General features: G+C 40.2%; 1 protein-coding gene across 4 annotated transcripts in view; it reads left to right on the top strand.

Moving 5' to 3' along the window:
• Positions 1-25092, top strand: part of MACROD2 (mono-ADP ribosylhydrolase 2) — a 1526954-nt gene that overhangs the window by 285591 nt on the left and 1216271 nt on the right. The gene's annotated exons all lie outside the window — the stretch shown is intronic.

Genomic DNA, 25092 nt, shown 5'->3' with positions numbered 1-25092 from the left:
AGCATGTAGCTGGTTCCCTCAGTATCCAGATAGAGTTCTTGCAAGAGAACACTTTGCTTGCTTGACTGTGGGTCTCATTTTAAATATAAGGAAGTCAATCTTGATTCCCACTCAGAAAATTGAGTTCACTGGTGCCCCGTTAGATTTCATGACATTGCAAGTGTTTCTGCTGACCAACCATTTTCAGACAATACATCACCTTTGCCTCAGTCTGTAGCCTCAGACTTCCACCACAGTTTGGACATGTCTGAGGCTTTTGGGCCACATGTTCTCTTGCAGGCAGGTGGTCCAGTTTGCAAGGCTGCACCTTCTCCCCCTTCGAAGAACCACAGTTCAGTAATAACCATTTCTTTTTAACTTATAGCTCTTCAAACTGTAACTGAATGCATACCCCAAGTGTTTCTTGCATTTGATAACATCAGGTTAATGAGGCTCCAAATCTTTCTGGTGTTAGACTGGCTTAAATCTAATTTAGCTTTTAAAAAATCTCATCTGTGGACATAAAGAGTTTTTTGTTTTGTTCCTGATCTTCCAAAATATGTCCCAAGTGTGAACAGTATTATGCATTTTATTTTTATGATGGCCTTTGTTCCTTCTAGTAATCTTATTAAGTAATGTTTTAAACCAAAGTACATTCATTCTTTTATGCATTGTTTTTTTTAATTTGTAGACAACAATTGCAAATGTCACTACAATTAATACAAAAATGTTCAAAGCAGCTCATCAATAATTCAATATGCACAAGATGAAAGAAGGGTCTTAATAAAGATGCCTTTTTAACTGATTAAACATTTGTAAAACACTGTTTATACCTTGGAGGAATAATGCCACATTCATTTTCTGCTTGGTGGCTCTCTTTAAATCTGGTGTCCATTGAGGCCTCTTGATCCCTATCTCTTGAAAGGTTTGCTTTCTGAGCCTAATCTTGATGAATAGCTTAAATCTTAAATCTTAACAGCAATATGGAGTCATTCTTCCTGTGTACTGGGATCTCCTACCCTGCACTGTCATCTAGTGCTTGGCTTGGATGACTATTGTACGGAATTGCTGTCGTCACCATACTCATTCTCCTATTGGCTGAAATAAAGCTTCATGAGGGGCGACTTCAGGAAACTTGTAGAAGTGGAGACAGGTTGCATTCCACTGGTCTTTTCTACCCAGTCTCTTCCCTCTCCTGTAGTGCTAGACCATAACTAGAAGCCTGTCCCGGATAGGGGTGGGAGAATCATTGCATTTCAATAGTCTCCCTTCTAACAAAGACCACCTGGGACCTGAAACTGTAAGAGAACTTTCCTCACTCCACCCTCATGGTGTTGTTTCATCTGTGGTCTGGTCTGCTGCAGTAGCACAGTTCATATGGCCTGACTGCAGTGGTGGCAAGCCTCAGGATATCTGAGGGGTCTCCAGACAGTCAGTTGCAGCTGAGTTGTCACTTCCAGAAGAAGGGGCTATGGAAATTTTGGCCACTATTGTGGTAATTGGGCCTATGAATTTACCCTAATTGTGAGCTGAATTGTGCAAAGTCACTAAAAGATCATAAAATGTCACAATAATCTATCTTAACAAATGTTGATGGGCAAAGGTGCAAAATTAGAATTAGTACAAACAAAAAGGCCTATTGATATAACTCAAGGACTCTGTTGAAATTATCCTTGGTAAACAAAAGATGTGTGGGACTGGAAATCAATGAACCAGAATTGATGTCTCAGAAATTAAGCCTAATTGGTGAATAAAATAATCACTCCATTTTTGGATCCTTAAAAAATGAGTCTTTGAGAGGACAATTGTTGAAATAGGCAGAAGAAAAAGCTGGCTGGCAACAACTGCTGGCAGTGAGATGGGTAAACAGAAAAGGAACAAGCTTCATCATCATGGCTGCCATTTCCACTGGGACCTGGGGATCTACCGTGACGCTGATGGGTTGTTGTCATCCTAATTCTGAACCAGGCCAGAGAGAGAGAGAGGAATCTAGATGACATCATTGCCTCAATGTCTGTTGGCTGTGGTTCAATTCTAACCACCACCTGATGTGAGACTGAGTCACCGTCTGCACAGGTGTCCTTTTTCGTTCCCACTTTTTCTTTGTTTCCCTATCCTTCTCCTTTTGTCTTCTGTATAATAAGCAGGGATCCTGATTTTCTGTGTTTAAAAAACCACCAAAATTCTCTGCTAAAAACCCATACAAATCCCTGTTTTTCCGGTATTAAAATGAAATACTGAACTTTAGTTTTCCTAGCCATGGTATATATAGGTATCAATCAGCTGGACGCAATGTTTTATTGATATATTTACAATTTTTAAGATGACAGCCTGAGCCCCGCCCATTCTCCTGATTATACAAATTTTTGATTATTTGATCTGGCTCCGGTCCCAATTAGATCAGATAATCGGGGTTCCACTGTACGTTTTTATTTTTTCACAAAATGTAAAAACTAATGATTCTCTGTAAAAAACAAAAAAAAACCCACCACAAATTCCGTGTTTTTCTGTGGCAAATGGATTTCTAGGATCCCTGCTAATAAGAGCCTGGCTTAGCTGGCCAATATGGTACATTTTGCAACACTGCTGTAAGCCTTTAACCAGAGAGGCAACTAAACCAATGACTGGTGAGGTCGCGTACCCCATGGAAGGCAACTTTCTTGATACCATGAGTGTTGGATACCCATGCATCATGAAGGCAAATTAATGAACCCCGCTTCCAAACTTTCCTGCATCTCAACTCATCTTCGATTACGAATGACAACGAAAGAATCTGAAAATGACTCTACAGCCCAGGTGTGCTAGGGCAGTAACCTAGGTTATGGGAGATCCAACTTCAATCCCTGCTCCAATGACTATTTAATTTTTCATACAGTGGAACAACTTTAACATGAAAGGCACCAAGACCAGAATATCCCATAGGCCAATGGCTAGGGCCCACTCTGGTAAAGTGGGAAACCCAAGTTCAAATCCCTTCACAACAGGGAGAGTGGGGAATGGAACCTGGGTCTCCCCCATCCCAGGTGACCAACCCACTGGGCTAAATATGATAAGTAGGCCTCCTCTCCTCTGGCCTTTTTTGTGACTGCAGTGTGACAAATTGAAATGTTTTGATAATGTTGAAACTGTTTTGTTTAGACATTTATTCAAACATTTCTATTTTGTGGTTCTGCCAAAATGGTTCAGCAAACTCCATACACATTCATGAATAGTTTCAGGTCAGCCAAAACTGCATTTTTCAGCAAATAGTTTATTTTTGCCCATCTCTAAGCAGTAGGCTGGGGGCAGCAGCCTGGGAGCTGGCTGAGGAGGAAAGATCCAGAGGTCAGACAGCTTGAGAGCTGGGACAGAAAAGCTGAGAGTTGAGCAGAGTTGGAGGGGGCCAGCAGTAGTTGCAGCAGGGGGGATACAGGTCAGTGGTCTGCTCTCAGGAAGATACTAGAGAGGGGTATGGAACACAGTTGCCTGTATACCCACTACTGGTCTGCCAATAGGAAGGAATTAGAAACTTTTTTTTTCTTTTATTGTACCTCTTGAAGAGTTGGGTATTTTCACCTTGCATCTCTTGCAGCCCTAGTAAAAGAAACTTCTGCTAGTCAAAGTAGATGAGAGCTTCAAGGGAACCCACGCAGGTCTGGAGCTCATAAAACCTAGTGTATGGTGTGCCTACAGTGCTTGCCTCTGTAGTGTGCAGAGCACCCTTCCAGATATCTGGGAGGGATTAGTGGATCACAAACCCTGCACTGGAGTTGCTTACAACAGCCAAATCTTTACAGCCTATTTTGGCAAACTTTCTGCAGTAGCTTGACGAGGACTTGACCTTTCCACTGTCAAAACAGTTACTAAGCAGTAACAGGAAATCTAGGGGCTTGTAGTCAATATTGGGAAAGGCTGAATCCCTCACTATCTGTTGAGCTAGTGAGATAGATATCTGTTGTAGCCGAGAGTGTCTTCCTCATGAGTATGCTGCAACCTCTGCTTTAGGAACCAGAATGAGATCAGTAATATAAAGTTTAAACCAGGACTCTTTTTATGAATTACATGACAAGATGGCTCCTATAGACTAAGCATGCAGATACCGAGTGTTTCTGGATTGTGTGAGAGACTCAAAATAGGAGAGGCATTCTTGTGATTACATGATTAATTTTAAATAAACAGCACCTCAATATACTACACGATCAATACTTAAGTAGATGTCAAGGGGCTAAAATTATATTTAAACTCCAGTCTACTGGAGATCCGTCATAACACTCATTACTATAACAAAGAAAATTACTTAGCTGTAAATCTTGTTTTTGGAAGGTGTATAATAGCTGTGATACCTCCACTCTTATGCCTCCACCTCCTTTGCAGGATTAAGGAATTTCTGTTTTTGTATGCGTACTCTTTGATATCTTCAGCTTTTGCTATTAAAAACAACGGATCCTTGAGACACTAGAGACTGTCCATGTTCCACACAGTTCACCCTGCTCAGGCATTGGCTGACAACAAAACAGTCCTATGTGACTCCCTTAGGTCACATGCATGGAGCTCGAACCCAAGAATGGGCATCTTTCACTACCACCATTGTTGAAGAACAAGAAATATAGGTTATTCTACTTAACAGTCCTTTCAGTCCGTCAATGGTTCAGTTTATTTTTAAATGTGATAATATGTCACCTATTGACTTCAGCACAGATTGTGTCTCAGATTTCCACTACATATACAGTGAAAATTGAAATTACATTTTCTTCTGCAGTGTAAAACTGAAGTGGACTGTGATTAATTTCTTATTACTACTTTCAAGTGGAATAAGCTTCCATATGATCTTAGAATAGAATAGAATTTTGTTCCTTTAAAGATCAATTGCATAACTGTAATAGTGAGTGTTTCAGATGATTGTGTTAGTAACAGTTGACAGTGGATTTTTGTATGTTTACTTTCAAGAATGCAGGTTCTTGCTACAGTTGGAGGTGTACTTTGGAGTGCATCATTGGTGATTTAGTTATCTGAAGAAACTGGTTTCTTTTTCTGGCTCAGACGTGGCACACATTGCAATGTTTTTGGATTGCTGAGAAGATACCGCACTGGTGTGCAGGACTGAACTTGTGCTGGTGTCGTTTATAAAACTTTGCAGGAAGAGTTGCAGGTTCTCTATAACCAGTGGATTTTTTTTTGAAGTGTGATAAGTTCCTCACAGATGTAGATTGACAGGTCTTTGCCCTAAAGAGTTTACAATCTAAATTGAAAAGATAGGCAGTGACAGAGGGCAGGGATATATCTCATACAATACTGAGGTGAAGTTTGGCAGGCATCTTGTCACAATTCTCTCCCTTCTCTTTATGTGCTTCCTCTTGCTCTCTATCCCCTATCCTGTTCTAGGTCCCTGTCTTCCTGCCCCAGTTCCCAGTCATACACCTTGGACTGGAAAGATTCTTAGCATGAGGGAGATAAGCAAAAAAAAAAAAAAAAAAAAGTGAAGAGCCATTCAAGACAAGCTATTAATAGTCCCACATTCCTGGAATATCTAAAGAACATCTAAATCCTGGTCCCACTGGAGTTTTGTTATTCACTTCAGTTGGGCCAGAATTTCACCCAAAGAATCTGCAAGGAGTGGAGGAGAAGGGATATCAGAGCCTCTTCTGATCCTGACTCTCAGTCCTGGTAGTTGCACTGCAGCTCCTTCTGTTGATCTGCTGCTGCTTCCATGTGCAAAAGGGGCGGAGTTTCCAGTGGTCTGCAAGTGTGGCAGGGGGAGGGTCACACCCCTCCTACCTCAAGATGTTATGATGATGCAGGTAGTGTTGGATGAGATTATGGTAGGTAGTTTTATTTGAGGGGGAAAAACCCAGAATTTATTAATTGCTTTGTTGATTGAGGCATGCCCTTTGGGCTGTCTGATGGTTTTTAACATGACTGGTGTAATTTTAGGATTTAAAATTTGGTATGTTTGATCAGAAATTGTGGATAGTCCACTGCCCTGGGATAAAATATGGGGGATTGCCACTTTGCACATTTGTCTATGGAGGTGTAGGGGAAGGGATTCTAATATTGTGGATGAGACATTCCCTTCACGGAAGAGTCATATCATCATCTAGAGGGGCGAAGCACCCATGCAAGAAGATGATCTACTTCTCTGCACTAAAAGGGCCCTTTTCAAGATTCTTGGCTTCACACATACTTTACTTATAATTGGGTGCAAGTTAGTACCATGAGCTGTTAGAACTTTATATTGGATAACCACACATTTGTTGTTAAGACTTTTAAATATTTCCCCAATAATATTGTGATCTGCCTTTTGATGAAGTCCTGCATATCTTGTCATTACAGTCTATTCACAAGGTGGCATCTGCTGTAGTGTTTGTTTTTGTTTTTGTTTTTAATTGTAAATGTTACGCATTTTGTGAGCAGGATTTGTTAAAATTTTGTTTTGCATTTCACTAAATTTCATCCTTGAAATAAGGATCTCACTGATTTTTTTTGTCTTTGTGAATAAAAACTTCTTTTTCGTGATATAAATTAGATAATCTACAGCTGTCCTGATGAAGCAGCAGCAACAAAATAATTCATGTTTAAGGCCCTAATTATGTGTGTTCACATACTTTAGTAGTGACTGAATTTGTCTGCTGATGGCACCAGTGAATGTCTCGGGGCAATCGGTTTTCCCCTTTTTTTTCCTTAATGAGCCAGAATTTCTTCCTGCAAGATCAAGTTTTTTCTCAGATCAAATTTGGGTAGTCTTAGTGGAATGTAAACCAGACGTTTAAACAGGATTACTGGGATTAGTTGACCTGATAAAGAGAAAATATAAAGAAGACTTGACTGAGGTGTCCAAAATTATGAAAGGTATAATAAATTAATTAGTCTCCGCCCCCCCCCCTTTTTTTTACTTAGACACATAATAAAAGACAGATGATTTATTAGATTAAAATAATGGCTGGTGATTTTTAGAACAAATAAAAGTAAATACTGTTTTGCACATTTTCTAATTGACATATGAAATTCATTGCAGCAAGAGGTGAGAGTAACATACTGGGGCAGAATTATAAAAAAGGGCTGGATAATTTTGACCAGTAATAACACTTTTTTTCTCTGTAAATTAAAATGAAGGAAATTTGTATAATCCCCACCCTGGAATTGATGTTACTGTTAATATGACAAGCATGTTTAGGTAACGCCTCACTTTGGTATCTGGGTGCACTTTATATGGTTTAAAATGTGGTATTTTTCTTTCACTCACATTAAGCAGCTACATTTTTGGAGGGTGATGGTGGGGGTTCTACTTTCCATCTCTCATCCTCCATTTTAGGGATTCTTGCCCTTCTCCCCCACCCTGGACAGTTTATTTTGACTCCTCCTCCTGGTACATCTCCAGTTTGTGTTCCTGGGCGTCTTGTGTTACAGACACACACACACACACCCCTCATATCTCCTGTTGGTTCCACCTCCTGCAGCCCTCCTGTCTTCCTGCCTTATCCTAAACTGCTGTAGCACTTTCAGTTTTGGAGCTGTGGCAAGAGGAGCATGGCTTTCCACTCTGTTTCCCTGCGTCACATGCACACAGAGTCCTGCTACAGCTGAGGCTTCTAGTATCTCCCTAGCAGTAGTGAGCTGGCATTCAAAGAGGCTGAGTGCAGGGTCTTGGGTTCAGCCAGTGAGAATAGCATTTGAAAGTAGGGAGTGACTTGGAAGCTACGCCATTTCTCAAGAATTCCATCTAGCAGGTGGTTGGCAGAGTGCTGAGTAGGAACAGTACCAAAGTCACCTGCTCATAGGGGCAGGATCTACGCATCCAAAAACAGAGAGGAAGATGCAAGGCCATGTTTATAGCCCTGCAATCCCTATAACAGTGGAACCAATTCAAAGGCCTAGAAATAAGCCTGGGCTGTCTTTCCTGGTTTGTAGATTATTTTTTCTGCTTTGGTCATTGTGAAAACCTTCAGTCGTCTGTCTTTGAGTGTAAGAATTTGACCATATTCTCAAATATTTCCTCCTCAAATGTTGTATCATAATCATACTTGAACTCAGTGTATTACTGCCCTTCAGTTCTTGCACTGCTGTACCTAGCCTATTTCCTGCTCTGTTCTTACAGTTGAACTAATTGGAGCTGAATTTAGACTAATAGGCAGCTTCACTTGATTGCACAAGGCAGCACAGAGGAAAGTATAGTGCCTATTATGCCATTATAAAATTCAGGGGTAAACTCATCTTGTTTGGTGCCTTCCCAGCCTTGAGAGACTTTCTAGCTAAATTAATTTCCTAGCAGGATATGGGTCGATTGAAGGAAGCAACTTAATCATTAATTGAGGTTTAACAAATTTGTTTAAAATATCAAGGAGAGACTGACTGAAGCTGATGCCTTGGGAGGAGTAAAGATCCATATAAAACTCCTGGAAGATCTTATTAATTCCAAGCCAAAGTCATAGGTATCTTTCCCCTTCCATATATAATCTTCAGTAAAACTCTGCAGGCTCTTAATACATATGGGTAGAAGTTTTCTAGCCTTTTAAGAACATTACCATAAGCCCACTGTATTTATTCATTTATCTGTTGGAATTTCTCTGGCATGCAACACCAGAGCAAATGGGTCTCGTATTTACCGCAGAAATAAGAGACAGAAAGATACATGCTAGATCTTCTAGTCTATCTACCTGCCAATTCAGGAAATGGATTTATGGCACAACACTTACTTATAACTAGTCACTCCAATTTAACAATCCCCTCAGCCATCTGCTCTGCAATTTGGTTACAGAATATGAGGTAACTCTAGCTGTTTTCCAACAGAGAATATATTTCTCTGTGTACTACATGATTTGTCTGTTTTTTTTTCTTTCCACTTAGATAGGAAGCATGGCCTTGTAAGTCTGGTTTTGTCGGTGCCACCTGCCACTCTCCAAACAGGACTACATTAAAGAGAACTAGGAACTTTTTAGTTCACATCTGCAGCATCCACATGGGGGAGTTACAGTGAAGCATTTTGGTGTACACTTCTATTTAGACTGCCCTTTAGTCTGAACTGTAGGGCAGCGAGTGTAGACAAGCCCGGTGTTAGATGTGACATGATATTACATGGACAGCAATCATATCAGGCAGGAGGGAGAATTTTTTTTTTTTTTAATGCTTTGAGGTTTCTTGTTTTTGCACATTACAAATCATAATTTTATTATTTTTAAAAATTAATATAGATATTTTAGTTTGTGAGAGCTCCTCAGATGAAACATACTGTAGAAGTGAGAAGTAAAAAGTGTTATCAGGGACAAAATAAACTATTTGATGGTAGAGAGCTGAGACATCAATGTCTGCAATGACTGTTGTTTCCCAAGTCAGAAATTTTGGCATATTGATTGGATCATGGTCAAGTCTGGAAAAAGTGCTTAATTCCAGACACATTTTTTTATATTTAAAAAAAAATCAGAATTGTTTTTAAATTGCCAGATGGAATGAGAGAGCTTGCTTGTTGAGATGGAGACTTTTTCAGATATTTACCAAGAGCATTAATGTGAAGTCTGAAAGGGTGTGAGTGGAGCAGAGTGTGAAATTTCAAGAAAACTAGAATCAGCATATTGGCTGCTTAGTGAGGAGTTACAACTGAAAGAAGGATTTCAGAGTTGGAGCCGTGTTAGTCTGTATCTGCAAAAAGAACAGGAGTACTTGTGGCACCTTAGAGACTAAAAAATATATGAGAGCATAAGCTTTTGTGAGCTACAGCCCACTTCATCGGATGCATAGAATGGAATATATATAATACACACACACACAGAGATAAGTTGGAAGTTACCATACAAACTGTGAGAGGCTAATTAGTTAAGATGAGCTATTATCAGCAGGAGAAAAAAAAACTTTTGTAGTGATAATCAAGATGGCCCATTTAGACAGTTGACAAGAAAGTGTGAGGATACTTAACTTAAGGAAATAGATTCAATATGTGTAATGACCCAGCCACTCCCAGTCTCTATTCAAACCCAGGTTAATGGTATCTAGTTTGCATATTAATTCAAGCTCAGCAGTTTCTCGTTCGAGTCTGTTTTTGATGCTTTTCTATTGCAAAATTGCCACCCTTAAATCTTTTACTGAGTGGCCAGAGAAGCTGAAGTGTTCTCCTACTGGTTTTTGAATGTTATGATTCCTGATGTCAGATTTGTGTCCATTTATTCTTTTGTGTAGAGACTGTCCGGTTTGGCCAATGGACTTGGCAGAAGGGCATTGCTGGCACATAATGGCATATATCACATTGGTAGATGTGCAGGTGAACGAGCCCCTGATGTCGTGGCTAATGTAATTAGGTCCTATGATGGTGTCATTTGAATAAATATGTGGACACAGTTGGCATTGGGCTTTGTTGCAAAGATAGGTTCCTGGGTTAGTGGTTCTGTTGTGTGGACTCTCTCCTCAGGCCCTACGCTACCAGCACTACTGAAGTGAAAAAATAGATTGACAGAGCCAGAAGAGTACCCAGAAGTCACCTACTACAGGACAGGCCCAACAAAGAAAATAACAGAACACCACTTGCCGTCACCTTCAGCCCCCAACTAAAACCTGTCCTGCGCATCATCAAAGATTTACAACCTATCCTGAAAAATGATCCCTCGCTCTCACAGATCTTGGGAGACAGACCAGTCCTCACTTACAAACAGCCCCCCAACCTGAAGCAAATACTCACCAGCAACCACACACCACACAACAGAACCACTTACCCAGGAACCTATCCTTGCAACAAAGCCTGATACCAACTGTGTCCAAATATTTATTCAAGTGACACCATCATAGGACCTAATTACATTAGCCACGCCATCAGGGGCGCTCATTCACCTGCACATCTACCAATGTGACACAAATCTGACATCAGGAATCATAATATTCAAAAACCGGTAGGAGAACACTTCAGCCTCTCTGGCCACTCAGTAAAAGATTTAAGGGTGGCAATTTTGCAATAGAAAAACATCAAAAACAGACTCGAACGAGAAACCGCTGAGCTTGAATTAATATGCAAACTAGATATTTCCTTAAGTTAAGTATCCTCACACTTTCTTGTCAACTGTCTAAATGGGCCATCTTGATTATCACTACAAAAGTTTTTTTTCTCCTGCTGATAATAGCTCATCTTAAGTAATTAGCCTCTCACAGTTTGTATGGTAACTTCCAACTTCTGTGTGTGTGTGTGTGCGCGCGCCATTCTATGCATCTGACGAAGTGGGCTGTAGCTCACGAAAGCTTATGCTCTCATATATTTTTTAGTCTCTAAGGTGCCACAAGTACTCCTGTTCTTTTAACTGAAAGAAGGAATTCTGTTGTAATGGCAATGTAAGTAACATGTAGCAGTTTATTGGTTTAAGGTATGTTGGATCATTAGAACTAGAAAACATGTTGGTTATCTGCTTATTAGGCTTCATCATGATGCCTAGTGACTAGTAGTGTTAGGGAAGCAAAGTGTTTGCTGTGCACAAGAACAAGTCACGGCATCATTGTGTTTAGTGGATCTTGTTAGATCCCGATAGCTCCATACAGAGGCTGGGTGCAACCAGCTGCCGAGGGAGAGTTGAACATCTGACATACCTGGAAGGCTATGAATTTACATAATACATAATGCAGAGAAGAATTCATAGTTCATTGTGACCCTAATTTCCATGTATAACTCCAAATAAAAAATGCACTGTGTTGATTGCACTGCTTGGGAGAGAAATGAGTGGCCACAGATGTATCATGTTCTTTCCTAGTATACTTCCTTGCTATGTGCTCAAGTCCTGTTACAATCTTGAGCAAAGATGAATAAAGGTGTGCGCGCGCAAAAAAAAAAGTAGATACTGTGGGGATGGACATTTTAAAAGTATATAAGAAATGGAAAAGTAGTGGCAAAGTTCACAGAGGTAATATCACTTCTAGAATTCCAGGAATACATAAATCTGTGTTTAAAGTTCTTCAGTCAAACTCGTTCTCTCTCCAGCTTGGCTTAAGAAATTGCTTTTCTCAATGTCTTAACCTCAGCAACAGATTTCAATTCTTCAGGAAAAATTGTTCCCTCTAGCAATGTGGTCTTTGTCAGTCAAAAAGCTGGGGATTGGAGTCTCTTTGTCTCTGTAGACAAAGGGCAGCCATTTTAAAACTTATTACATTCAAAAGGAGCTTCTGCTCAAGAGACCATAGGGAAGCCAATGTGTTATCCATGGGTGCACTTCCCCACTCAAGTGCCAAAATAAGTTAGTCAACCTAAGGATAATGTACACCGTCAATACATGCAACACATACAAACAGCATGAAAAACAGACAATATAATTGTTCCCCAATATGTGGATAATAGAGGTTCAGCATGAGAGTTATTGGAAAAAACCCCATGGACAAAATATCTGCAGGTAGGAAAGATGAAAAACAGCCTGATAGAGAGAGGCATTGTCCAACACCATCGGAAATGGTGTGATTTATGCTAGGCTATTGTGACTTTCCTCCCTTATGTATTTGAAAGTATCTATAAATTTCATAGCAGTTTGATTGCTTGTGATCTTCCTTTATATTTAACGCTTCTGAAAATTTCTTTTAAGTTTTCAGAGCATGTGAGAAAAGAGTCTAAATAATACAGAAAATAGTGGCTGGATATTCCTCTTTTTCTAGCATATTTGGGGAGGGGGAGTTCTTCAAGTGATGTTCCCTGTGTGTATTCTACTTGTGCACCTGTATTCTACATGTGTACCATGCACCTGAGTCTGGAGCTTTTTAGTAACCAGTGTCAGTTGGTCTGCACACACATGGTAGATCTAGTCATGCTCCAAACAGGGTATAAAGGGCAGTGCAGGCCAACAACTTTCCAGTTCCTTCTTACAGCCTCATGACCTGAATCCTCTCTGTCTGCTTTATCTTCCTCTATTTTTAATACCTGTAAATACAATTTGTAAATAGTTTTTAGTACTTTTTGTATTTTAGACTTCATGTTTGTAGTGTTTTTCTATTAGTATAGTTAGATTAGTTCCTCCTGCCCCAGAGACTTTTTCCCTATGGAGAGGGATGATGCCAAGAGTCTCAGAGTTCAAGAACTGCATCTCCTGCCCCCATTCCTTCTCCATTAGCAATGAACTCCAGCTCTGCCTTTATTGCTTTGGTGATGCTCACATCTCCACTGAGTGCAGTGTCTGCTGCTGCCTTCCCTCTCCAAACTCATGAGTGAAGAGAGCTCCGTCTATGGAAGCACTTCATGGAGCAGTCTGAGGCTCTTCTTGAATGCAAGCTGGGAAGACACGTCCCCCGTCTCCTCCCCCCCCCCCCCAAAAAAAAAAAACCCTCTGAGCACAAGCTCTGGAGAAGAGGCTAAAATTCTTAAGCCTAAGAAACCTACTCACTAGAGTAGGGGACATGACTATGGACATAAGGACAGATCCCCATCCAGATCTGCTCTAAGAAAAAAGGATCCTCCTCCATCTCAGTCAAAGTCGGGTGAATCCTTGCATGTGGATCCTAAGGAGTTAAGAATGCAGACATCTACCATTCAAGAAGGAAAAGCATAAAGGAAGAAGGATCTGATGGTACCGATTCCAGCTCCATCATACAAGCCAAAAGATTGGTACCCACTAGCCCTGTCTGTGTGTTCTGTGCTGGGACCCCATTTAATGGTTCCCACGTACTCTGTGTAGTATTCTCTGAGTACTAGACCATCAGATACGCCAAATCCACCAGTACCCTCTTCAAGAACTCCCCAAATGCTGGGAAGGACTGAAATGTTTACCTCGCTGGAAGATATTTTCTATCTTTCTTATCCACAATCTCCTCTTTTATTGGGCCTGGCTAAGCCTAGCTTTCCTTTCAGACAGTCCTATGTCCTCAAGAAACCACCTTGTGAAGAAGACAATCCTCTCTTACTGCATCCACAACTCGGAACATCTTTCCTCCAGTACTGCTAGTAGCACAGGTGCCTATTATTTCATCGGGCGAATCTTATGCTCCAGATGAGCCTTCCCTCCCTCCCCATCCTATCCCCGCTGAGGGAGATAAGCCTGGACAGAAACCACAGGAGATTTTAGAATCATCTGTCTCCTTCAGAATATGGCTGCCCAGGGGACCACTGGTACACTCTGCCTTGGGGTGCTTAAGGCATACTCCTGCCTCTTGTGCCCCATCCCAAAGAACGCTGAAAAACAACATTTCATGCATAGTTTTGATTCACTTATCCAGTGTCCAAATCTTTAGCCGTGCAAGCAGCAACAGACAGGTCAGCACACAGCACCCTAAGACTGTCCCAACTGACAAAGGCACTGCATGCCTCGACCTTTTGGGGAGAGAAAATATTTTCATTGGCTAGTCTCCAATTCAGAGTTGCTAACTACCGGGCGCTGGTAACAAAATGTGAGTTGCCAGAAGCTGGGACTGGGTGACAGGGCATGGATCACTTGATGAAAAGCTGTCTGTTCATTCCCTTTGGGGCACCTGCCATTGGCCACTGTCAGAGGACAGGATACTGGGCTGGATGGACCTTTGATCTGACCCAGTATGGCCATTCTTATGTTCTTATGAATTATTAAACATTTCTAGACTTTAAAGACAACCTTCCTCAGGAAGACAGGGTCCCAATCCAAGCCTTCATTGATGAAGACAGGGTGGTGGCCAAAACATCACTCTAAGCAGCAGTAGACACAGCTGACACTCCCGCTGGCGCCATTGCCACAGTGGTAGTCATGAGGTGCGAATCATGGTTTAAATCTTCGGAGTACCCTTCGGAGGTCCGGAATGCCATTGAGGATCTTTCCTTTAAGTCTAACCTCATTAATTAAAAGACTGATGAATCTCTACACTCTCTTAAATACTCTGGGATAATCTTCCATTCCCTGGGCATTTACACTCCAGCCCCGAAAGAGGAAACATCATAAGCAATCCTATAGGCCCAGACCTCCCTTTCAGGCATTTTATTATCAGTGCCGTTATGAACTCCTACACAAACAAAAGGTTCAAAGGCTCAAGTATGCTGCTTCTACCTGTATGATCACTACCCAACCCCACCCACCGTCCAAGGGGTTAATTTAATGGTATGCTGGAGTACTGCCTACAGATATTGATGCCAGGCCTTATTGTCTGCTGACCCAAAAAAAACTTTGGTGGCCACCTTACCCACTTTGCTCACAACTGGGGGGCAATAACAACATACAAATAGGTACGAGACCCCATTCACTGTGGCTACATAATCAAGTTTATCTCATCTCCCCACCACAAATCTTCTTCTGGACCCTTCTCGGGTCACTCTCACAAGGATATTCTTCATCTAGAAGTAAATTCTCTCCTTCAGAAAGGGGCCATAAAACCAGTTCCCCCTCAACATCAAGGAAAGGGGTTTACTCCCACATTTCTTGGTTCCCAAAAAATCCAGTGGCTGGAGATCTGTGCGAATCAACCTATGCCAATTAAATACATTCTCTGAAAATTTAAAATTTTGCTTGGTTATATTGGCATCAATTCCCTCTCTGGTAGAGGGCACAAGGTTCATGGCTCTGAACATGAAAGACGCTTACTTTCATATAGACATTCACCCGTTCCACAGAAGGTTCTTCAGGTTCCTCATAGGGCAAGACTGCGCTTTGTAACCAATTAACTCATCTAATTCTGTTCTCTAATGCTCTGGTTAACTCACGTGTTATTTCCTATGTAATCAATGTGTGCACCATAAGTATAAGCCAGATCCTGCAGTTCTTCCACAAACAAACTTACATGGTCTTTTATGGGAATTATGTCCAGTTTTAGGTTCTATAAAGAAAAGATAGGTGAAATGATTGTAGAAACTGTAATATACAGAAGATGCTAATTATTTGCTGTTTGGTCAGTTTTCAAGCATTTTACTGTTAGGCTCATAAGGCCTTACACCTGGGGTCTATCTACTTGGAGGAGATTGTTATTCAGTATCAAAAATCTCCCTCTCTGGTGGCTCCTAAAACACTGCAACAACATATTGTTCCTACTTGCGAAGTTGTAGCAAAGCCACTTTAAAAGTTAGATATCTTCCCTTCAACTGTAGGCTTCAATTTCTTAAAGTACTAATTGTTTGCTAAACGGGACATCTGAATGTTGCCCATTATTGCTTGGCTGTTGAAAATACCTTTTAGAGTTTTTTGTTCTTCCTTCACAAGATAGAACTGATTTTTTTATTAAATATTTGGAAGGCATTTGTTAATACAGATGTTCCTTTTCTTGAAATCAAAGATTACGCCTCTGTCTCCAGACTACTGAAAATGAAATAGTAACCAGGTCTTATACTCTAGTTTACAGACTTACATAACAGAAAAATAAAACACAGGAACGTGTTTGTAAGTGAAGTAGATTTTGTGAGATTCAGGAGTGAATAACTTGTAGTTTTTAAAAGCTAAAAGCTAGGTCTTGATTATAAAAGTGGAAAATTCCTTCACATTCCAGTTGTCAGGGTCTTATATCTTTGCCTAATATAAAAATATCTTATATTATTTGTAAGAATAATTCAGACATTTCTTTTGATGATATTTTTGTAAGTACAGGTAGAACTCAAACTCTTAACTCATTGCATGCCAGTTTAAAAACCGTTGTCAAAATCATCAACAATGGATGAGATTGCTATAGTTTTTTGATAGCTATATCAGTATCTTAACAAAACATACAAGTGATCCAAAGTACAGTGTCAAGAATTGTCTCTGGTACACATAACACATTGTCCTTTTTCTTCTATCTTGAAAATTCTTGATTTGCTTTCTATTTCAGCACAGATGACTTTTAAAATTGCCTCGTGGTTGACCTAGAAGGCCTTGAATGATTGAACAAAACATGAATTGCCACACAAAATGGATGAAATCTAAATCTGGATCCTTGCGTATAGCACCCTTAAGTCTGTGTTGTAGCTTGTTTGTGTGTCTGTTAAAATGAGATTTTGCATTTCTTATATGTTTGCCATTAACATTGAAATGAGTATAAAAAGCAAGCTGCACATAAACTGCATGCCATCATAATCTATGGAGTGACCTGTAAAGCAGGGAAATATTATACACATTGATACGTACCAGCCATCCTGATCGTTCTTGCCTCTCTCCCATTTCAAATCTTTCCCTATTTGACTCCTGTGTGTTCTGCAGGATGATTGGGACTGATGATTTCCGAGACCCGTATCAACATCTTTCTTGAAAACAAGTTTACATGGTTTTTAAGTTACACTTTTTGCTATGGTTGATTATTTTTCACACTGAGAAGTAACCGTGGTAACGTGAAGGCTCAAAGTACCATGTGGCTCAGATCCCAGTAGCAGCAGTCCCCACCATTTCTGGTTATTCAGTATATATGGAAATGTTCAGTACATACTTTAACCCAAACTATTGTTCATGTGTTTATGGTTAGTTACTACATGTTAGACAGTTTAATCTACTGTTAAATTTCTTTTGCTCTACTTCAAATTGGATTACAATGTGAGGCAGAACCTTGGGCATTTTACTTATTCTATTTGGAAGGTGTTTATCTAGCATAGTGTAAACACTAGGCTGTGCCAAATTGATGGTGTGTTCTTGTCTGTATATTGTTTCCACAGCTGTCACTTGTGATGACTGCTGTGTTGTCTACGTATAATACTCGCATAGTATTTTGTGTGTTTTGACTTTTATTCTTGACATCAGATTTCAGTTAGTCCTTCCTTACAATTACTAAGCTTCAAGACTGTAATGTATGCCATTATTTGGGTGATTTTCTTGCGTAAAAGCACATGGTGAATGAAGCTGGTAATGAAGTGAAAGTAGGAGACTTAGAAAATTTATGTCAATTATTGTTTGATGCACAGTATGATAAAGACAATCCTTTTGTCAGCCACAACTATGCCTGAAAAAACTCTTTAATATATTGCAGTGTTTTAAAAAAGATGTTTTTGTCTCATCAAACTACAGAACCTCCTAAAGAAGCTTGAAATCTGAGGTAACACCCATTTTATGTGAAAAGACAGGAAACATAGGTTAAAATCTGCTCTGTGCCACCCTAGAAAATTTAGGACGATTGGACTCACTTGATAAGTCACCATGTTTTGCATGTGGAACTAACATAGGCCCATCAAGCCATACCCACTTAGTCCAGATAGAGAATACTCTTTTAAATGCATAATACTTACAAGACATCCCAGTAGATATTATTAAGCTTAAACCAGAACAGATAAACTGATATGTAGATTATGCCTTTAGAATCTGGGGAGAAAAAAAAAAGTGATGTGTAGAAAAAATCAAGTTTATCTCCCATTCTACTCCCATAGTTAATGCAAATCTCAGGAAAACAGACTGCCAGATTTTTGGACTCATCAGGTCATGCTTGAAGAAATCTCTTTTCAAGGAGATAACTATAAATCTTAGGGCACTTCTTACAAACAGTAATAGGGTATAGCGAACATCTTTTCCAATATTGAGGGCTGAGGCCCTTCTCTTCTATTTCTGACAGAAAGAGAGGGAGACTTGGATTTCTAACACGTGTAGAAGGCTTAAACCCTTGGTCCTGCTAGGCCTGGAGGAGGAGTGTATATGGAATATGTTCTGCTCTCAATTATTTGTATTTTAAAAATAGGTTAAGCTATTCAAACAGCAGACTTCAGAAGGTAGTTTTCCCAAGTAGATGAACAAATCATCCAGAGCATTTATTAAACTCAGATGGGCATATTTAAATCTGTGGAAAGAAATTTTAAACAGTAAGCGACTCTCAACCTTAACTAAAGCAGAAGTGCTGCTCTGCTATAATACAAAAATGTATTTAACCACCCCCAAGTTAAAGTGCAGTGAATAAGAGGTGTTAACAGCTAGAGAGGTTGCAGCTATTGGTGTGAATAGCTTCATCAGTGGTGGCAGTGTCCCCAAAATCATTCTGTTTGGGGGAAAAAGTTGAGACCAATCCTTAAAGCAATGAGTGACCTCACATATGTGATGATGTGGTGTGGTTTAAAGGTCTGACTGGAATTAGCTTGGGGCAGAGCCCCAAGCAAGTTATGTATTATTTGTATGAAAAGTAATGCTTAGCTGTTGCAAACTGAGACCAGTGCCTAGCACTCTACAAGCATGTATGCGCTGACATTATGAAAGCATCACAAAAATAACAGTAGTAATGACTAAGGCTAAAATTTTGTCTTGGATCTTTTTAGTAAAAGTCACAGACATGTCATGGGCAAAAAAGAAACATTCACAGAAGCTGTGACCTGTCTGTGACTTTTACTAAAAATATCTGGGACAAAATGGGGATCTATGGATCCCCACACCACCTGAAGCGGGGCAGCTGTGCAAGGGCGAGGAGCTGCCGACAGCAGCTGGGGGCTGCGGAGTACCCCTACCGCCTGCAGCTCTGGGTGGCCCAAGGTGCCTGTGGGGGCCGGGCGCCTCCTGTGTCAGCCGGGAGCTGGCTGCAGGTCCAGTGGCCCCTGGTAGCTGGGATCTTGGGGGTTCCCCGCTGCCCACACGGGCTGGGAGCTGTGGGTTACCCCTGCTGCCTGCAGCTCCAGGGGCTCGTGGTAGCTGGGAGCTCAGGGATTCTCCCGGTGGCCGGGAGGTTGGGGGTTACTGTGGTGGGCCAGGAGCTCTGGGGGTTCCCCAATGCCCGTGGTGGCTAGGAGCTCTGGGGGGCTGCCAGAGGTGGCAGGGGTACCCCGCAGCTCCCTGCCCTGTGGACGGCAGTGGACCCTGCAGCTCCCGACGACCGCAAGCTGAAGTCACGGAATCCATGACTTCCGCAACCTCCATGACTAAATTGTAGCCTTAGTAATGACTGAGGAATCTCAAAACCTTTGGATAAGCAGTAAAAATTCAGATATCTATTTATTAAAAATTGTGAGATGATTAGTAGTATCCCTCCTTTAACAGATGAGAAAACAAAAGCACAGTCAGAAGTGACTTAGTCAAGATCACACAGAAGAAATACGCTTCACTATAGAACACTGGAGGCACCAGCCACAATGCAGAGCTGTGCACATTCAGTAACATTCAGTAACTTTTTAAGGGCCATATTCACATATGGGGTATAGGTTCCTAAAGAAATAGATAGGTGCCTAGTGCGATTAACACAAGTGCTTAAGTGAGTTAGGCGCTGTAAGTCAATGGGAGTTAGGTGCCTAGCTGACTTAAGTGCTTTTGTAAATCCCACACTAGGCACCTATCTATATTAGGCACTTAAATACCTTTGTGTAAATCTGATCCCGAGTCTACTACTGAAACTTTATTTCCCCCCCTCTTGGTTATAAGGGATTGGTATGGAAAGCATTTCCTGTAAAGTTGCACTATAATAGTGCTAATCCATAGTCAGCTGTATATTATTTATCAAATATATTTCAGAATTACTTAGGTTTTTATTGTACCACCTGGCCAAAAACATTTTAGTGTGTGTGTAAGGCAAAGTTGCTTGCTCACAGTTCTACTTTGTTCTCTCCAGCTTTTTTTGAGAACAGATCAAACAAAATACAGTGGCAGGAAAGGATGTTTCACAAAACGTGTACGAGGAAATGTAGCTGCCTGTTTCATAAATTACTGTTACCCTGCTCACCAGCAGTCTTCTATGAAGTCTTATTAATTAAATAAAAATGCTGTCTCTGGAGATAGAACATCTTGCATCTCACACTATCATCAAGTATAAAGATATCTCCTTAAATAAATTTCACAATTAAAAAAGTATCCATCAACTCAAGTATTTAAGTTTTTATATGAAAACAAGATCAAACATCTGCTAAGTCCGATAATATCAAATCAACTTTTAAAGTATGTTTTTTGTTATGCTGACAGATGTCAATTTGTTACCAGTGCCGTTAACCCTTTGCAAAGAGATGGTCCCAAAAGAAATTACATTTTTAAAATTTTGTCAGAGTATTCTACCTACCTACACACACACAACCACACACACCCCCCCCCCCCATGTTATTCTAGTAATTTATTGTTACTAAACTCAACTGAATTGACAGCAGATGATAAAAGCTTCACTGTCAGTAAACGTCCATTTAAAAAATCAGCTTTTTTCACTTGTTCTGTCTGCAATATTAAAAGAATTTTTGTGAATACTCAGATTTTTAAATTCATTTGCTTCATCCGAATTAACTTTTTTTAAAATTTACTTTCCACAAGCATTCAAGAGGTCCAAAATGTTCATAGAAAGTGAAATTTGAAGGGAATTTCAGGATTTGTTGCAGAAGTTCTGTGCGTATTCAGTCAGTGAGCACAAACAATGCCATGTGACTTCCCTAAGTAAGGCAGATCAAATTTAGAATGTTAAGTTCCATCCATATTTGTAAAATATATTAATGTATACATTTGAATAATGAATATATTTTGACAACTTAAGATCTCGTTGCTGATAATCCACAACCAGAAAGAGAGTAAACTTGCTTAAATTGTTTCCTCCAAATTATTTGCACATCTGTGTTTTCTGTGTTTTGGGAGGAATGCTGGTGTTTAGCGTGAAGGCCGATTGCATTGGTCAGAACAGGTATGCACTAATGGGACTTCTTCAGTTGTCCTGTAACTGCTGATCATTTATTTCTTGAGCACGGAATAAAGGCGCAGTCCTGTGAGGTGCTGAGCATTTTCAACTCCCATAAATTTCAAAGTCCATTAGGGACTTAAGCACCTCGCTGGGGCTTGGTCCGAAACCCAATGGGCAGACTCATGGTTTTTTATGTGAAGGATTATTCCTTAGGGATTAATCTGAGTCTAGGAAACTCTCTTTTTACTTCTGACATGATGGTACCAAATCTAAAACTCAGAAGCTGAAAGTTATATGACCTCTTCAGGACCAAAATCTGCAGCCTCTATCCAGGCAAACTCCAACTGACTTCAATGGGAGTTTGCCAGTAAGGAATGCAGGATCATGTTTTACCAGCATGTGTAAATTGTTGACATTTTTACGAATAAGTGCCTACAGTACAGGCTGCCTGAATTGTGTACTAGAGAGACAAGGTGGGTGAGATAATATCTTTTATTGGACCAACTTTAGTTGGTGAGAGAGACAAGCTTTTGAGCCACACAGAGCTCTTCTTCAGGCAATTTGTGTGCTGTCACTTGGTTTGATATAAATGGGCATACATTTAAAGGCATGTTTCTAGGGGTGCATTATAACCAGATTTTGAAAGTGAAAATTGGGGAACTTGCTGTGGGCTGGAGACTGCAGAGAGCAATTTTAGCAAGGGTCGGGAAGTGGTCTCTGAAGGGAGCTTTGGGAGGGAATGGGGGACAGGAAGTCCCTAGCTCTCACTGTCTCTTGTCATAGGTTCTCATATACCTTCTCACCCTATCCTCTCTCTCGTCTCAGAAGCAGACTCTTTCTTGTTCTCCCCAGGTCTGGTTAGAATCCCGTGCTCAGCTGTAGACTAGGGCAGAGGATGAGGACAAGAATCATGGCTGCTGACCCAGGCTGGATCAGTGTCTGACTGCAGATGACGGTTGTGTGTACTAGTAGCTCCTAGGCTCAGTGACCTTCTCTGTGTGTGTGACAGGAATGTCTCCAAGTCTCATGCAGGGCATGGTGGTTTTGTGGGTTGGAAAAGGCAGGAAGAGTGGCAAAATGTGAGCGTTCTGTCTGGGGCAAGAGTCCTTAAGGTGCTGTCTGTCCTGAAGGGCAAAGACAGTAAAATAGAACAATGTTAATAAGTTACTACAGTAATTCTAATAGTTGTAGTTGATTGTGATACACTGTGGCCAAAATCTTTGTTTAAAATGTTTTTACTATTGAATTTTTATAATGCTAACTAGTGTGCTATGTTTTAATAAGTTCTACAGGTATTTGAAAAATGAAAATTGTCAAGGAAGGAGGGAATTTAATGTGATCTAAGCAGATGGAGGATGTGATTTTGCAGAAGAAAATGTTAGCTGAATATCCTAAGAAACTTTCTAACAGAGAGGTCTATAAGATCTTGGGCAAGTCTCCCAAGAGAAGTGTTTGAAGCCCTGGAACTTGAGTTCATTAAAAGTAGAATGGACAAAGCGCTCTAATACACTTCAGAGAATAATCCTGTGTTGCAGGACGATCGTGTTAGGGGCTTTTCTCCTTTTTTTCAGCTTGTCTGATTTTACAATTGTGCTAGTTTCAGCTTATACATGTATTGATTAATGTTATTGCAGTGAGAGTTGATATTGACTATTAAAGTAGTTTGGAAACTGCTAAAGTAAAGGATACATCAGCTGTTTGCATTTCATGGAATTCTTTAAGTCGTGTGCTTTTCTTCGGTATTGTATTGAAATTCAGTGAACATAGGAGGTGGTAAAAATATATGGATCAAAGCCTCCTGCTAATCTTTGCAATATATATCATTTTATCTTTGCAAAGAAACTTGTATAGGGCTACAGTTCTGTTACCTGCTAGTATTTTCAAATGATACCCACGAGTCTAAAGGATTCTTGCTGTGGTACAATAACAGTAAATAACAATAACAGGACATTTTCCTTTTTTTAAACAAAAAGGAATTTGTATTAGTTACTAAATACGCTATTTTATGGAAAACGTAGCTTGGCAATTGTGGCACTGCTTCTGTAGTGTCAGGAAGAGCTGATGGTATGACTGAAAGAGGATGTAAGAGATGTACCCCCCAAAAGAAAAGAAGTAATGAAAAAGCAAACTAAATAGACAGTGTACAATATGAATTCTTTAGATTGTTAAAATAAACCATCAACAACACCTACCATATGGATTTGTGCTGTGTCACAATTAATCATTTTGGTGATCATAAATTATTCCTACTAGTCCCGTAGTCATGGGGACTATTCCTATAGGAATAGTTCCTTTCAAATAGGAAAGCTCAGATACTAGAAGGAGATGCATGCAATACAACATATATTATATACTTCCCCATAGCCTTAGGGTTTATCTATATAGGGGCATTCAGGAAAATTAATCCAAATTAACTAAAGGTGTGAATATAAAATAGATTAGCTAAACTGCAATAAATCCCTGGGTGGAGACACTAATTCAGAATTAGGGCTTGTCCACATGGTCCCACAATGTGGATTAGAGGGTTATGAATTGTAGCACACGCTAATTTGTTGTGCTGTAACTGTCCCATGTAGACCCCGCTAGTGTAAATTAAAAGATACCTAGTTCATGTTAAAATGGGACTATATTAACACAAACAAGGTATCTTTTAGTTTGCACTAGCAGGGTCTATATGGGGCAGTTACAGCGCACCACTTCAGTGTGTGCTGCAGCAGCTCACACCCCTGTAATCTGCACTGCAGGGCCATGTAGATAAGTCCCCAAAGTGGCCTTAATTCAGTTTATCTTAATTCACTCCCAAAGAAACTGTGTGAAAAGCAGCTTCACTTTGGAAGTGAATTAAACTAAGCCAAATTAAGGCCACTTTAATTCTGAATCAGAGTTTCTCTGTATGGTTTTAATGCAGTTTAACTAATCCACTTTAAATTCACATAAAAATTAATTCAGATTAACTTTCCTGAATATCCCTGTGTAGATAAGCCCTTAGGTTCTGGAGGAAGGAATGTTTTACAGTCTCGCTCCTCCTTTGCTCATCAGTAAGGTATGAAGGTTGGAGAGAAGTGCTTGTGCCTCTTCCTGTTGCTTAACTAATTAAGTAGAGTTTGAACCTTTATTTCCAGCTTTTCATCCAAATGTTTGTGCTAAGGGAACTTGCATTTCCCATACAATTGTAGGATGAGTACTTCACTGAAGGGGGCAAGCTTATAGGCTTACCATTTCCCCATTCTTATGCCCAAGTTGTGGAGGGACAATGAGTGGCTGCAGCCACACCAGCTTAATTTGAACAGCTGTCTTGAATAGCCTTATTCTGCAAATTACTGCTGTGCAAAATTTACCCTTTATGACTTGGACAGACAGATGAATAGATACAGTAGAGCAGCATGTAAATATACTGGGTGAAATCCTGACCCCATTGAAATCAATGTGAAAACTCCCATGGATTGTAATGGGACTAGCATTTCATTCACTGTGGTTTTTACAGATGTCTGATTAGGGGATAATTTGCTCTTTACTGATTTTCATCCACAAAGGCCCCATGTCACAGAGACCCTAGAGAACTAATCACAGAGGGCACCAAAGCCCATTTGCTGATCTCTAAACTGACAAGGGGTTTTGCGCCTTTATTTGGTTGTCACAAAGGAATATTGCATGGACAGTTATACAGTTTCAGAAGTTTATGCAGTTTAAAAGTAGTACAATTTTCATACATTGTTTTTAATTAAATTA

The sequence above is a fragment of the Natator depressus genome, chromosome 3, assembly GCF_965152275.1.
Source record: "Natator depressus isolate rNatDep1 chromosome 3, rNatDep2.hap1, whole genome shotgun sequence".
Classification (NCBI taxonomy): Eukaryota; Metazoa; Chordata; order Testudines; family Cheloniidae; genus Natator; species Natator depressus.
Note: the sequence above shows the minus strand (reverse complement) of the source record. Positions and strands in the feature narration are given on the sequence as shown.